The sequence below is a fragment of the Sciurus carolinensis genome, chromosome 2 (assembly GCF_902686445.1).
Source record: "Sciurus carolinensis chromosome 2, mSciCar1.2, whole genome shotgun sequence".
Taxonomy (NCBI): domain Eukaryota; kingdom Metazoa; phylum Chordata; class Mammalia; order Rodentia; family Sciuridae; genus Sciurus; species Sciurus carolinensis.
The window spans coordinates 12,390,284-12,407,063 of NC_062214.1; the positions used below are offsets into that span (position 1 = coordinate 12,390,284).

Sequence of the window (16,780 nt, forward strand, 5' to 3'; positions counted from 1 at the left end):
ATTTTTGTATTTTGAGTGAAGGGACCATTATGTACGCAAATGGTCCTTGGTGGTGGGGGAAGTAATGTAAGTAAAAACCAGAAAGGGGGAAGGAGTGTAAGGGATTTGGGCAAATATGGGCATTGGGTCAATGTGGGGGTAAAAAAATTACAAAGCTGTTGTACTATTCTTTTTCCTGTAACTTTGCTTTCAATTCCAATTATCTCCAATTAAAGTTTTAAAGTATGTTCACATTTGATTTCCCATTTTTTGTATTTAAAAAGAGCAGTGATTCCTAAGTACAAATATAGATTGATCTAGCTACATATCAACTGGGTTTTCATTTGGGTCATTTAAAAATTATCTTTAAATTGAATGGCAAAGTATACACTGAGTAATAAAATCTATTTTAAAATATAATTTAGTCTACATTCTAGACAGTATTTTCCTACTCTGGTGATACCATAAGCTAAATCTTAAAAACTGAGTGAAAAAAACTATTCAGTGACCAATAACATTAATTTGGAAATAAATAATCTGTATTCTCAATATTATGCTTTATACTTTGCTATGAAATATAAGCTGAATCCTCAGTATAGTGAAAGGTATCTAGCACATAATAAGTGGTCAATAAATGTACTGAATAAATACTGAATAAATAATAAAAGAAGCAATCAATCTACCACATTTTAGAATTTCCTTCACTTTAATCTTAAAATCATTCAATGCAATCATATTACTTTAAACTTAACTTTCAATAGGGAACTTACACCAGGAAAATCTTAATATGGAAAAAAAAAATCAATAAACACAATTATCAATCCAAACCAGAATTACACGTCATTGGTGCTAAGTCAATGTTTACATGCATATAGAGAAACCTAGAAATGTCAACTATGTCCATAGATATACACTGTTCTTTCTCCTGATCTTGGCAGATAAACAACCTACGAGGTACACATAACTCTGTGCAGTCTCTGTGCTACAAACTTACCCCAAAATCCCTAGCAATACAGGTAATTATCTAGAAAGGTACTCATACAAAATCCTAACTTACAACCATGGTAATGACGTTTACCCAACATGGACAGTAGAATTATTTAAGATATACTGTATTTCTCCTATTTCATTCTTTTAGGAACAGGTTTGACAAAGTTTTTTCAGACACGGACAAACCTTGGTACATTTAGTATTCAGTTACATAGAAACACAATGTCCAAGAGGGAATGACATATTCCTGTAAGCAAAATTCAAAGTAGAGCAAATATATCTCCGAAATCATCAAACTAAAGAAAATGGCCAACATGAGAGATAAAGTATTTCTTTCTCCCAAAATAATTTCAATATCTACAATAACTATTATAATTCCTGAGGACAAATGACTGGCACTTTTGTGTCTAGTCTTCTACCTGTTATTAATCTTAGTTATAAACATAAAAAAAATATAAATAAGCATTTGTTTTACTTGCCAGGAGTGTCTGCTTCTAAGAGAATGCATCTTGTAGTTTGGTGGAGAATCCTTTTTGAAAGTATAAAACGTAAGCACCTAGCATGTATACACTAAGTCTTACCCACTTTCAGTCAGTAGTCAAAAGAGAGGAAGACAGAGGGGGCGTAGCACATACCAGGCCCCTGAAGTTGTAAAGGTTAAGAATGACGGATCAGTAACTGGATAGCTTATTTTTATTTTACATCTTAAATTACAACCAACGTAGTTTGGAAGATATATGAAATTGGAACATTCCATCATCAAAGTAGAAATCATATAATGCAAGAATTTTGCAGTACATTTGACTATAAGCGTAGTCTATGGACAGGGCATAGAGGTATATGACAAGAAGCCCAGCTATCTGGGAGGCTGAGGCAGGAGGAGCACAAGTATAAGGTCAGTGTGGGCAACTTAATGAGGTCTCGAAATAAGACTTAAAGGGTCGGAGTGCGGCTCAATGGAAGAGCACCTGCCTAGCTGGAGTGAGGCCCTACGTTCAACCCCAGAATCACAAAAAGAAGGAAAAAAAAGATTATTGCCTACACAGTTGAACAGAAAGCATGTACTTGCCCCCAAGTAATCTGTGTTCTTGAAATCATGTCATCAACCTAATGGTGAGATGCATAAATATTACTTTGAAATTTACAATGAAGAGGTGTCCCTCAATATATTATTAAAATGGAAAATCACCTCTAGTGCACTTGCAGATATATTACAATCCAATCACAAAAATCTTTTCAAGTCCTTGACTATACAGTATGGAAAAGAACTAAGATAGGGAACTTTTCATTGAATCAAAAACAAACTCAGTCTTCCAATGTGAACACTACCACCAGACACTTCAGTCATTCTTACCATCATCTTCCTTGTCTGAAACACTTCTACCGAAAATTCTGTGCTATACTAATCGAGGGTACTAATATGACAACATACACTTGAAGCTAGGATTACAGTTAAGATATTTTACGTAATTATTTTAAATATAGAATAGCAATTTAGAATATCTTTCAACGCTATCAAAATTCAATCCCATTTGTTTTCTATATTATTTAGAAAAACCAGAAACATATCCATGATAAAATTTAAAATGAACAAGAATCTTACCTGGGTAGAATGCTTTCTTCAGATGGACAAGGATACAGGTTGTATTCCTTGTCCAAAAGGAAAAGATATCTATCAACAATACCAGTGTTCACTTTGAGTAAAAAGTTATTCTGGGGACCTAAGAAAAGTGATGCTGTGCCAAAATGGGAAGAGATGGGTCACCCAGTAAATCCAAATTGGTAAACAGACCAACTCGATATTTTGCTTTTCCTAAGCTAAAAGAAGGAAAGAGATCATTTATGTGGCAATATACTGTTGGGGGTCTCACATATACTGAATGACTACTCATAATGACCCTCCAAGGCCTATATTATTATTCCCACTTTACAGAATGAGAAATGGCTAAATAACAACTTTTTGTGAAATCCCACAGGGATATTGGATGGCAGAACTGGGATTAAATTTGTTTTTTCAGACTTTTTTTTTTTTTTTTGCAGTTTTAAGAACTGAACTCACAAGTACTCTACTACTGAGCCTACATATATGCCCAACCCTTTTTTCGGACTTCATTACTAACAAAATGTCATCCAAAGTTTCTTGGGCATTTTACTCCCCACCATCACCAAAACAAGTCACTTATGCCACTGAATCATACTATCTCTAACCAGTTATCCACAAATTTCTCAGCTCATCAAGAAGAACCACTGAAAAGCTATAACATGCACAATTTAGGGGCATGCAATATAAGGGTTAGAGGCCAGCTCAGTAGTCACATTTAATGCTTCTATTCCTCCAATCCCTTAACCTAACCCTAACCATTGCTCTCCAAGTAGGTGGGTAAACTAGCTCTGTGGAACCCTCATTTCCATTTGGGATGAACAGTCAGTGGCTACACAAGAAAATTTGAGATCAGAAAAGCAAATACTACACCCGAAAATAACCCGTCAAGGATTGTTATTTCTGGGTTTGTAAAATTAAATGCTGGGTCCAAGAACTTTTGACTATTCTGGGAGTAATTTAGTTTACCCATTGGGTCTATTTGCCTGACCTATACAAGGTATGATCAAGTACACTAATTAGAGGAAATTTCTGGGTGTCTCCTGAGAATCACAGTTACTTAAGGAAATTTTCAAACAACAGCTGTGAATTTGAATTGATTTATTGAAAACTGCTTGAAATGCTATGCAAAAGTTTGAGACTGCTCAAGTAAACTGGGGTGGGGGTGGGGCTTCTGGGAATAATTTGAGACATTCATTAAAGGCTCTACCCAAAATTCAAGTTTCCAATTGGCACTCCTACTCAGACAATTCAAGAGTCAACACTAGTTATTCTAAGGGCTTAATCCTACAAGATTATTTCTTCCAAAAGATCAAATGTGGATATTCTCCCATCTGTTGACCATACGAGTTCAGTTCCAAGAGAACAGGAACCAAGAAGGGAAGAACCAAAGAGAAATATGACCCATACATAGGCAGAGGAAGACAAGGAGAACCCAAGTCCATAAACATGGAGCCATTACACCAGTTTTTCATCAACTGGATGATACTTCCAAAGAAGGTATTCTACCTTTACAGTACCTTTTAACCATGGTAGGAAGATTAAAAGTCATGAGGAGACAGAAGGAGGGGAAAGAGAGGCAAAGCTTTAGATTAAAAACAATCTGCAGTCAGGATGGTGTGCTACACACCTGTAATCCCAGCAACCTAGGAAGGCTGAAGCAGGGGAACTGCACAGTTTTAGAAAAGCCTTAGCAATTTATAAAGACCCTGTCTCAAAGTAAAAAGGACTGGGGATATAAATCAGCAGCAAAGAGCTCCTGAGTTCAATCCCAAGTACCCCAAAACAAAACAAAAAACAATGAGGCAGTATCTCTGGTTCTGTTACCAATAACTTACTATGTTTACTGGAATAAAGCATAAACCACCTAATTGAATTCATTTTTCAATTTAATTCCATCTCAGCTCAAATGCTTACATACCCAGAAAACCAGACATGAGTGAGTGACACCACAAACTACCAGAACTCTCCAGCTAGCCGAAAGAAAACCATATAAACACATTTGGTGCATGTTAAAATGAAGACACCACATAAACAGAGCCAATGGGAAACCTATTGGTCTATGTTTAAAAAGAGAGAGAGAAACTACACACATGGTATCTATAATAAACTACACTGGCAGAGACATATAGAAGAAAATGGTATAAACCAGGATCCTGGCAATTTCTTTTCCTCTTACCTTTAGTTTATTGCCAACATAGAGGGAAAGGGGCAAGCAAGGAGAAATAAAGTGTCCTATAAATATATGAATTAGACTAAAAGCACCTGAATGTAAATGAACTTTTGTGCGGGAGGTCGCTTTCTCCCTCCTCTTTGCATGCCTCTCCTTTTCATTCTTAATCAACAGGCTGACTCCAATGCTCCTTCGCAATTTTGCTCTGGTTTCAACCTGATGTTGAATTCAAACACAAATTCCCCAGAGGCTCTACAACCAGACATGGGCATACCAATTAGCCAACACAGGTGTTAGCTGCAACTGGAAGCTTGTTGCCACGGGACTTCCCAACCTCTACATGAGCAAGAGTTGAAGTTCCCAATATACACTGTGCATAGGGAGTTAAGCAAGCCAACGCCATCTAAATCGACTTACCCTCTCCTGACAGCATACTAACTAGTTGTGCAACTCTTGTTTTAAAGGTTACGTTAACTTCTATAATTTAATACACTGAATCTATCTCCCATGCAGAACTAAATCTGAGCTTCCTGAGTTTCACTTTCAACATCTTACTGTCAGCTGTACTTCAACCTCACCACCACCACCATCAGTAGTCACACAGACTATATATTAAAAGTTTTTAACAAAGGACAATCACAGAAAACTTTCCTATTTTGTTTGTGACCTTGTCGTTACTTTTTAAATCTCTCCTACATCCCTCTTCTGCTCAGAATCTCCATACTCTTTAAAATCAAACTCCACTGCCAACTCTGGTGAAACCATGCCTGACTCTCCTGGTTAGAGAAGTTTTCCCCTTTTTATCCTCACGGTTTTGTGTTTTGTTTGTACTGGGGATTGAATTCAGGGGCTTGCATACGCTAGGCATGAGCTCTACATTCCCTGTCCTTTTTTAAATTTTGAGACAGGGTCTAAGATGCCCAGGCTTGCCTTGAACTTATGGTCTTCCTGCCCCAGCCTCCCAGGTTGCCACAATTACAGGCATGTGGCACAGCGCCACAGCACCCAGGTCTCTCTCACATTCATACTGTAACATTTCACATACTACAGTATTTCTGTTCATTTTTCTGTCTCCACTTTCTAAACTGTAAGCTCTACCAATAAGAGGCTTATATAAAACTCCTGCCTATTGCAAAACTCCTCTCTTTTACTAACACCAATTCCCTTGTTCCCTTTTCTACCTCCAGTTCTCCATTTCCTTCCCATCAGCTGTACTTTTGACCAACTCCTTATCTTTCAAAAATACGGAGAAGGTTTACAGAGGGGAAGGAAGTAAATACTTCATAGATAGTTTTTGCTTCTTTCTCAAATGTTATTTTTCACTTACGTTTTCCCATTCCAAAAATATAGTGGCTATCTATAAAACTCAAGGGTTTGAATCCTTCAACTGATTTACTACGATACAATAAAAAGACGATGAGTCTTTATTGGAATTAAACTTGAGAAATAAATCTCAATTTCATCACTTCTCTAAAGGTAAACTTTCATCACCTGCAAAAAGCTTACCACCTGTAAAAAAAACTGGGGATAATCATATCTTACATATTCATGTTTACTGGGAGACTAAGAAGTAACACACAGCAAGCAACTGTCAGAGGGAACACTGTGATGCCCCCAAGGTACAGGGCGACAAGAACAAAGATGCCTGTCCAGCAAAGTTAACACGGCCTCATCTGAAAAACAAATAGCTGCAAATATCCCATATGGCAATCAATTAAAAAGATGCAGACAAATAACAAATTAACCAGAATTTGAAACATTTTCAGACATTTTAATATTCAGGCTATCTTCAACTTATAATAGCTAGCAGAATTTGAAACATTTTCTCACTGAAATAGTGTGGTGAATGGTACATAGTAGCTAACAAACAACAATAAAAACAGAATTAATCAAAAATATTATCTTAAGTATATGTTCTTAATTAAATAATTTTTAAAAGAATAAATAGGCACTTTTAGAGGATTCTGAAAAGACTATCCAAGTCCCTCCAGGTACAGTGTAGTGCCGGAGTTTTGGTGGCTTATTCATTTTAATGATCTCTTTTTACCTCTGAATTTGTGTTCTAACTTATCTTTGACAGACATAAACATCATTCCATTATTTACACCGTAGGTTGTCCCTTTGGCCCATAATAAAAATATAAGCAGCAAAGAGAGAAATTAAACAAAAATCAAAGAAGAAGGAAGAAAAAAAAAAATCAAAGATTTTAGCTCCATTAAGGGAAGTTCCAACAGGCTGGATGAAGAGAAGTAGTGGGAAGGTAGACAGATGGCCAGCACACAGCAGAAATAAAATCTGGTATGAATTTAATTAATAAGCAATAAAGATGTAAAACAAATGATCATACCATGGGCCCCACTGTCTTCTGATCAGTCCTTTCAAATGTGCCTCACAGAAAACAACACTGGGGAAAAAAAAAAAAAAAAAGAACTGAAGAGTTAGGTTAGCCACCTGGTAACCTAACAGTCGGAGCAATAAAGCTGGTACAGTAGGTGGCATTAAGAAAACAATGAGGGGAAATGGTAACAACAGGGAACTAGTCAAAGGCCAAGAAAGAACCTGTGGAGGAAAGAACAAAAGTAGCAACACGCTTGGCCCTACAGTATATAGTGGGCCCAGACCATCAATATCCAAAATATAAAAACGCTGCATGGGTTTACCTGTGACACTGCCATTATAATTAACAACGTGGAGATTTAGCTGATAAAATACTAAGTTAATCTTTCAATGAAAAGTACTGAAGGTGGAAGGGGGAGTAAGATGTCCCGTGGGAAAGTGCATTGTGGCTAGACTTCCTCCTCTAAGGCAAAGCGGTTGGAGATGGAGATTTCCAACCCCAGCAACAGGACTCAGCAAGTCTGACTTCCAAGATTTCCTGAGTGGGTCACCATTTTTACTACTGAAGGTCTGTGACCTTGACCTATTGTCCCCGTGACTTCACAACTTGTTACTTATTGTTTAATGATTATAAGTCCACTCACTCTTACTTTAAATAACTTTAAATTCAACAGAACCATTTTTTTTAAAACAATGTTTCCATATCCACTGAAGTTACATGCTGATAACAGAATTTAGCTTTTCAAATAAGTCTCTAGGACTACAGATAACAATAACGTACTATACATTTCCAAAAGCTATAAGGATTTGCAACAACTACTGTCAAGTGAGTCAGGCACTGTGGTGCACGCCTACAATCCCAGCTGAGACTGAGGCTAGAGGATCTCAAGTTCAAGGACAGCCTGGACAACTGGGCAACAAGAGAGGGTGGGGAAGGGGAGGGGGAGGGAGGTAAAATAGGAGGGGAGAGGGGGAGAGAGACACAAGTTCAAGGCCAGTCTGGGCGACATGGAGTCTGGAAATAAAAAGGGCCAGGATGTAGCTGAGGGTCAGAGCACTTTCCTAGTATGTGTAAGGCCCTGGGTTCATCACCAGCACTACACAAATAACTAACTAAATAAATAAATTTCTAAAGTCATTATCCATCTCAGAATGACAATAATACTATACAAATAATCTAGGAAAGCATATATATCAAAAACCCAAAAAGAAAATGAGCACTCTTATCATTATTTATTTGTTGAAGAGTAAGATAGAGTTGGCAGAAAAGTTAAAAGTTATCAGAACTTAAATTCAAAACCTCGCCCACCTCCCTATTTCTAGATACTGTGTGGAGCTAGAACTCTGTATCTCTTAAGGTCATGATAATTCTAAGTAAGAAATCTGCAACAAGAAAAAATAAACTATAGTGAAGAATGGCACAAGAGGCACATTACTCAGCTTCTGTAAAGTCATACAGAACTGGTTAAAACCAAAATCCACTTTTGCAAATGTCTTAGAGTGGTCACTCTTCAACATATTTGGGTAGTATCCACATAAACAAAGGAAAAAAGCATTCCCCGTTTATGTGTCTGTGATCGCAATAGACAAGGCTTTTGCCTTCAAGAAGCTAATGACCCAGTGTCAGCGATCAAACTAGTTAGTATGTAATCACATACTGTATTATGTACTTCCAAAGGACAATACTGAAAATCAGTACCTGATCTGATTCAAAGGCTCCTTGGTCATGCACGCCTACAGTCCCAGTTCCTCAGAAGGTTGAGGTGAGAGGCTCACAGACGACATCTCAAGAAAGCAAAAGCACTCTATCTTTTAGTAGTAAGTTGCAGATTTACATCAGAGATCAAGGAATTTGAAGAGCTAAGTAATAGAGTACAAGTCTCGTACAGCTGTTCAAATTCCTTAACCTCTGATGTAAATCTGCAACTTACTACTAAAAGATACAGTGTAAGGTTGATGACAACTAAATTGTCCTTGAAGTTGGCCAGACTTCATTGGTTGGCTCAGGTCTCCTTCATGTTTCAGCAAGACAGAACAGAAGCAGCTGAAGCAGAAAGTGGACCGTGCTACTGCACCAGAGAGAGCAAGGTCAAAGATGTAAGTCGAGCACCTCAGGCTTTCCAGCCAGTCACTGCATCCGAGTTCTCAAGGATTTCCTCTCAGGATTTCTTCACCTCTTAAACACCGCGAGTCCTGAGAGCTTTCCTACGTGAGTTACAGCTATCGATATTTACCATATTTGAAATTAAAACTTAGAAACATTTGAAATGTTAATTTTTAAAGTCTATTACATACAACAATTTTTGTGAAAAATAATTTTTCTGAAATCACAAAATTCCAGGAATGGCACTGTTTTAAATTTCTTGCCAATCACATGCCTCTATTACCTATTAACAGAAGACAGTTATTTACTATTTCAATTTTATTATGAAGAAAATTCAGCCTCACATGGGCTTATCAGCTAAAGAAAAGAATATTTTAACAGGCTTTCACAAATAATTGTGGATATTTCCCCTTGATATTACACTAACACTTACAAGGTGATCGTTTTGTTTGTTTTGTGGTACTGGGTTTTTGTCTTTTGTTTGTTTGGGCAGCACTGAGGATTGGGCACAGGGCTTTGCACATGATAGCTAAGCGGGCTACCACTAAGCTACATCCCAGTCCCTGTTTTATTTTAAGACTGGGTGTCACTAGCCTTGAACCTACAATCCTCCTGCCTCAGCCTCGAAGTTGGGATTACAGACATGCACCACTGCAACCAGCGAGCAGTAATCTTTTTAAAGGTTAGCCAAGTAGGAGAGGAAAACGTGCCTCTATCCTGAGTTCTCAGCTAGAAGAGATCACTGTAAGAAAAGAGATTAATAAGAGAAAAACAAGTTCTTATCCTGATACACATATGGGAGACACCCAGAGGAAAAACCCCTTTAAAAGATCACTGAGAACTGAGAGGGAAACAAAGAAAGAAGGTTATGTGGGGGAAACAGTTATGGGGCAGCAACCAGAACAAAACCTAGTGAACAACAGTTCAGGTTGGTAAGTCGGTGCCTTCTCCATTAGTAACTAGCCACTGAGTCATCCTGCTCTTCCCGGTCACGAGGGGCAAGTGCTTACAAATGGCAGGACAAGTGCTTACAAATGGCGTTTTAGTAGGGCAACTGCTTTGTTTCAGAGTTTTTCCTGGGTTGTATCTCAAAATACTCCCTTATGCCAAGAGCTCTACTCTGAGGTGATATATTCTGGTTTCCAACAGTTGCAAAGTGAAATCTGTAATCAAATGAATGAACTTTGAAGATGTTACATTAAAATGCACTGACCCAGAAAAAAATAAATAAAATAAAATAAAATAAAAATAATAAAATAAAATACACTGACCTACCTTCACTCTCAACAGGTCTTTTACCCAAGCATGATTCTGTAACAGCAAACAGTCATTTGGGCAATATTGGTTCCTTCAGTGAAACAGATCTTTGAAATACTGATACATTTCATTATACAGTTTTTAAAAACCCACGTTCATTAATATCACAACCCATTTCATCAGAAAAAAATTGTTAAGAAATGAGAAACTTGGTGGAATGAGACAGACATTATTACCCTATGTACATATATGGTTACACAAATGGTGTGAATCTACACTGTGTACAATCATAGAAACAAAAAGTTGTACCACCCTATTTGTGTACAATGAATCAAAATGCAGTCTGTAAAAATAAAGAAATAAATAAAAAAAAATATAAGGAAATGAGACTGTCATTCCAATGGTGGCAGACACAAGTTTACCAATATTATACTCTTTACTTGAAAGCTCAAATGTCATACACAGCAACTAATACCATCAGATGTCTTCCCTGAAGTGACAGGTTCACCTCAATTTTAAGATACTGTCTGCCAAATACCCAACTTCAAAAAAAAGTCTGTCATTCTTTCTAGTAAAACTGCATTCCATGAAAAATGTGGTTAGTTCAGTTCACAACTGCACAAGTGCTCTTCATGAAGACAATAATCAAACTTCAGCAGGCTGAAGTACTATGTGTACATTTCCCATTCATAACAGAATATTTTTTTAAAAAGTAGTACTCAAGGGTCAAAATTTAAAAGAAATTAAATTTTGCTACTTCAAAGACAATTCTTTTTTCTTTATTTTTTTAGTTGTTGATGGACTTTTGTTTATATAAGGTGCTAAAAACCGAACCCAGTGCCTCACACATGCTAGGCAAGTGCTCTACCAGTGAGCCACAACCTCAGCCCAAAGACAATTCTTGTGTGTGTGTGTGTGTGTGTGTGTGTGTGTGTGTTGCTGGGGATGGAACCCAGGGACATGTGCATGGGCAGCAAGTACTCCATCAACTGAGATATATCCCCAGCCCCCAAAGATTATTCATGATGGTGGAGGTATGCATGGCAATGGTGGAGGTACAGACTAGCAGAGTCCAGTGCCACTACCTTGATTCATGCTAAAGTGCCAATAGCTTTATACATCATTGCTTTTGTACCACCAATGTAAACATCAACAGTATGAAAATGGAAAATAACATGTTAGTATTACTATGAAAATAGTTTTAACCATGTGAACTCCCAAACAGTTCTCAGGGACTCCCAGGAATCCGCGAACTACACTTTGAGAACCACTGTACTAGACAGATTTAAGATTGGGGCTGAGAGTTTGAAACTAGTGTGTTTTCTCCAAGTTCCTCTACACATCCATTTAATAAGTATTTTAGTGTCCAATCTCTGCAGGCCTATATATGCCCAAGTCATATTTGAGACCAAAAGAACATGGGACATTCCAAAAAAATGACACAGTGAATTAATACTTTTAACCAACAACACCTTTACCTCTTGCTCTGAATATAATACTCACAAAGTATGCATTTTTTATTAACTTCAGAAGACACAAATATGCTCAAACACGACAGATGTCTTTGGACTAGGACACAGAGCAAACATAACGCAATGAAATGGTAACTCCCAGACCCCAATGAGGTCCAGGACCACAAACAAGCAAAGGTGGCAGGAAATCAAATCATGCACAAGATAACAGAACCAAAAGCAAGGTTCACAGGCAGAAATCAAAGAAAAAATTCATTAATAGAAAACAGAAAGGATGAAGGCAATAAATACAGAGGCCTAAGTGGCAGGGCAGGGGGAAGAATATACAACAGAGAGGGACACCAAAAGAAAGGAACAGTTAATTTCCCACTGAAAATGCAAACCATAAAATTCCAAGGTGTATTTAAAAGCTAAACTAAAAAGGACAGTCAAGTCAATAAACTGACAATAAGAAAACAAATTCAAAATTCAACAAAATAAAATCTTCAGATGAGTTTTAAAATAAATGTTCATTATCCTTAATGAAACAACAAAAAAAAAATGATGGCCATGAAAAAATACAATAGGAAACCAAACTAACATGGAAAAATTTATAAATTTACATAAATAATAAATAATAGCTGGGTGCAGAGATGCACACCTATATTCCCAACTACTTGGGAGGCTAAGACAGTATCACAAGTTCAAGGCCAGGATGGGCAAGTTAGCAATACCCTGTCCCAAAATTAAAATAATAAAAATGGCTAGGGATATGCTCAGAGAAGCATTCATCTAACATGTATGAGGCCCTGCCTGAGTTCAATATCCAGTATTAAAAAAGAAGAGGAGGAAGAGAAAGAGGAAGAACAGGAAGAAGAGGAAGGGGAGGAGGAAGAAGAAGAGGAAGAAGAAAAGACAGTAGCACTGCCCATATCTCTGTGGCCACATGGTCAACTCTGGATAGATTTGGTTTGCATGGGATATTTGTCTGAAACCAAAACTTTCCATAATAAAGTTAATTCCAGGCACAATGAAAACACACACACACAATTAGTTAATCAGCTAAGAAAATTGATCTAACAGAATCAACTGAAAACCACAACAGATGTTTTTGAAGCAAGTGAACGGGGAAATTTCAAAGACAGATTTCAGAGATGATTTGAGCTCCAGCATGATCTTACCAAATTTACCTTTCTCAACTTCAATTTCATATTCTCTAAAATGGACATACCAACACCTGGCGATTACTGAAAAGATTAAAAGCCATACATCCAAAAAGCAAAAAGTACCTCAGTATCTGACAAAAGGTGGGCTCTTAAAAAACAGCTCCCTCCCTGGACAAAGGTTATGGATCACTGGTTCAATCCTTGGTGATCCCCTCTCCCCTCCACCCCCCGCAAAAAAAAAAAAAAAAAAAAAAAAAAAAACCTCACTCAAATAATGGCTTCCTTAATAACCTTATAACTATTAAGACAAACAGAATCAAGTTTATTTAAAAAGCAAATTTTTGCCTCCAACTATAAAGTAACAAGGTCTACAACCTAGATAACCTAAGGAAACAATGTATTTGTGTTTTTTAATTCCTAAGTTAGCTGAACAAGTGAAGCATACTTTCTAATTCTCAATACCTAAGAGAAGTACCAAGATGCTATCCTTAGTTCTTTTTCTGCTGTAATAGAATACCTGAGACTAAATAATTCATAAAGAAGAGAGATGTGATTTGGCTTCTATTTCTAAAAGACAAGAAGTCTAAGAGCAGGATGAGGGGCTGCATCGCCCCCTGGAAGAAAACATGCAGTGTTTGAGGCAGAGAAGGAAGCGGGGCAGAACTTCCTCTCTTTACCAAGGGCCCACGCCCTGGACAGCTAACACAATCCTACGATAACACACTGAACCACTACCTGATTACTTTCTAAAGGTCCCACTTCTTAATACTGTCACAATGGCAATTACATTTCAATCAGATTTGGAAGGGAAACTGAAAACCCCTCAGAGGGTAAGATTCAGAGGTAAGACTCACAGTTAAAGATTTGGTAGTGGTCCTGAACTATTTTTATGCAGACACTTTAAGGGGTTTTTCTTTCTTTTATTTGAGACAGCAGCTTACCATGTTCACCAGTCTGATTTCAAAATCACAGGCTCAAGTGATCCTTCTGCCTCAGCCTCCCAAGTAGCTGGGTTACAGGCGCATGTCACTGTGTCACGTATTTTTAAAAACCTCTCTGATAATGTATATTCCTCTGCCAAAAAGAATTTGTAGAAACAGAAAAACTCTGTTTTAAAAGGCACTTGGGTCACAAGTGACTGAAAACTAATTCTTCCTTGAAAATTCATGTGAATGTTCATACTTGATGCTCTGTGATCTTTTCTTTAAGACACTGATGATTTAACTCACCCAAGTTTAAAATTCCTTCAACTATACATCATTCTTAAGAAAAATGGCTTTTTAATTGCCAAAAAGAAAATGGAAAGGGACTCAGGTTTCTTGTATTTCAAATGGAACTGGAGGGAGAGCTACTTAAGTAATAAAATATCAACCACTTATCTGGTACCTTCACATCACAGAACAGGCTTATTAGAAACTCAAATAAAAGCTTTCATACACACACATAATTAATTTCAACTTCCTTCCCAGGATATAGCCATCAAGGCCTTAAGCTACTGAACCATGTGGAAATGAACAGACAGTAGGATCACAAACGTGCATGGCCAATTTATTTTCTGAAGTCAAAGCAGGTCTCCTGTCACCTTGCAACAAGCCAATGTGACCTGCATTCCCATATATCCAACGAGTCCTACTGTCTGAAACTAGTATCAACCATAAAAGAGTGCTTTTTTAAAATTGTTGGTCTTTGTTTTCTTCTACTTGGGACTTAACCCAAGGGTGCTCCACTACTGAGTACACCCCCAGCCCTTTATTTTTATTCTGAGACAAGTTTCACAAAATTGTCCAGACTAGCCCCAAACTTGGTATCCTTCTGTTTCAGTCTTCAAATTGTTGTGGTTAAGGTGTACGCCACCAAAAGTGTTATTTTAATTAACAAGTTTGCCAACACCTTATGAACTTAGCATTTTATCCTAGAATTCTGTTCAAGTTATTATCACAATCTAATTTTAAAGAAAATTTTTAAAAAGCTAAGAACCATAACTAAAAATCATATCATTCAGAATCTACTTGTCACCCTCTGGAAAAATAACAGACCCTAGAACTATCTTTTCAAAGAGAACAGCAAATATACCAGTAGTTGATATGGGGGGGGGGGTGGTATCTATTATTCCATTTTCTACATTAGAACCAAATTTTATGTTAGGAAAACAAAAGAAATGTCAAAATTACAATTATGTTACAAGAGTACTATCTGGAGCATGTTTCGTTTTGTTGCTTTTGGTTTTGTTTTTTTGACAGAAGTTGCTCAGACTAGTGATGAATTTGTTATCCGCCTGCCTCAGCCTCCCAAGGAGCTGGGATTGCAGACATTTACAATGGGGTTACAAGATAAAATTCCAAAGAAATGAATTCAATATCCTGCATTGTTGATCTTCAGGTGCTTGTATACTTATAAGTTTAATTCATGAAGCTCATTAAGAATTTATAATTAAGTTTTTATTAATAACAAGCTATACATGATGGAAAATATATTTAAAGCTTAGAAACATCTGTTGACCATGTGTGCACATGCAAAGCTTTCAAAGTTGCTTTAAAACGTGAAAATGAGTAGAGCTCCTGTTATCCTTGATAAATGTCAGCTGTCATGTACTCATGTCCAATACACACTATTTTTTTGTGTCCAATACACAAAGCAGAGATCCAGAAAAGTCAATTATGAATCCACCAGCTGTAAACATTGGTTATACATAGCAAATTCTATGCAAGGTCAGAAGTTTAGAGGTTTTCAATATCAACTTCTAAATAATACATCTCTATATGTTCAATACTTCACAGATTCAGAAACATATTCTTATAATAGTTGGTAAAAATAAAGCCAAAACCACAAGAAGAAAGTAATTACAAGTTTGGTCTATGAGAAACAGGACCATTTACAACAGAGGTATAAACGGGACTGTATGTAGAGCAGTTCACTTTTCGGATCACTCAGTTGATATTTAAGTCAATCATATTTATTAATTAAGCTGCAAAATTAAATACCACAAGAGTTGGTCTGATATCTTTTAATAACTAAAATTGTCTTTTGCCTGGGGCGGGGAAAGGGGGACACCAGTACTAGGAACTAAACACAGACCCTTGCTAGGAAACTGCTTTACCAGAGAGCTACATCCCCAGCCCAAAGCTTTTTAAACAGACACATAATAAACAAACAGAATAATGGGTTTCCTTGTAACACATTCATATTTTGATCAATTTCTTTCTCCAGTATCTCCCCTTGCCCTCCCCTCCTCCTCAATCCTTATTCTCTTTCTCTATCCCACTGGCCTTCCATTTTCACAGGATCCCTTACATCCTTTTTTATTCTCTAGCTTCCACATGAGAGAAAACGTAAGACTCTTGACTTCTGGAGTCACTGATACAACGACTTGCTCAACAGAACTCCCATACTTAGGAAATAATTCTAAGAATCAGTAAGTATGATGGCATCAAATCAAAAAGCTTCAGGCTGGGGACAGAACTCAGCTGGTAAAGTGCTTGCCTTGCAAGCACAAGCACAAGACCCTGGGTTCAATCCCCAGCACCACAAAAAAAAAAAAAAAAAAAGCTTCAAAATGGGAGAAAATCTCTGCCAGTCATTCTTCCAACAGAGGACTGATACCCAGAATAAAGAATTCCAAAAACTTAAAATTAAAAAAAAAAAAAAAAACACTTTCAATCGGAAGGGCAAATTACCCTTCTCAAACATACACTTCTCAAAAGAAGTGCAAATGACTAACAATTA

At 37.1% G+C, this 16,780-nt stretch overlaps 1 protein-coding gene across 10 annotated transcripts in view; it reads right to left on the reverse strand.

Annotated features, from left to right (window-relative positions):
* Positions 1–16,780, reverse strand: part of Ncoa3 (nuclear receptor coactivator 3) — a 125,792-nt gene that overhangs the window by 31,178 nt on the left and 77,834 nt on the right. Inside the window, exon 3 of one of the 10 annotated variants that reach the window (XM_047534459.1) lies at positions 7,090–7,146. The exons of the other annotated variants lie outside the window; for them this stretch is intronic. The gene's annotated coding sequence lies outside the window, so the exon portion shown is untranslated. The remainder of the gene's footprint in view (positions 1–7,089; positions 7,147–16,780) is intronic. 10 annotated transcript variants of the gene reach the window in all.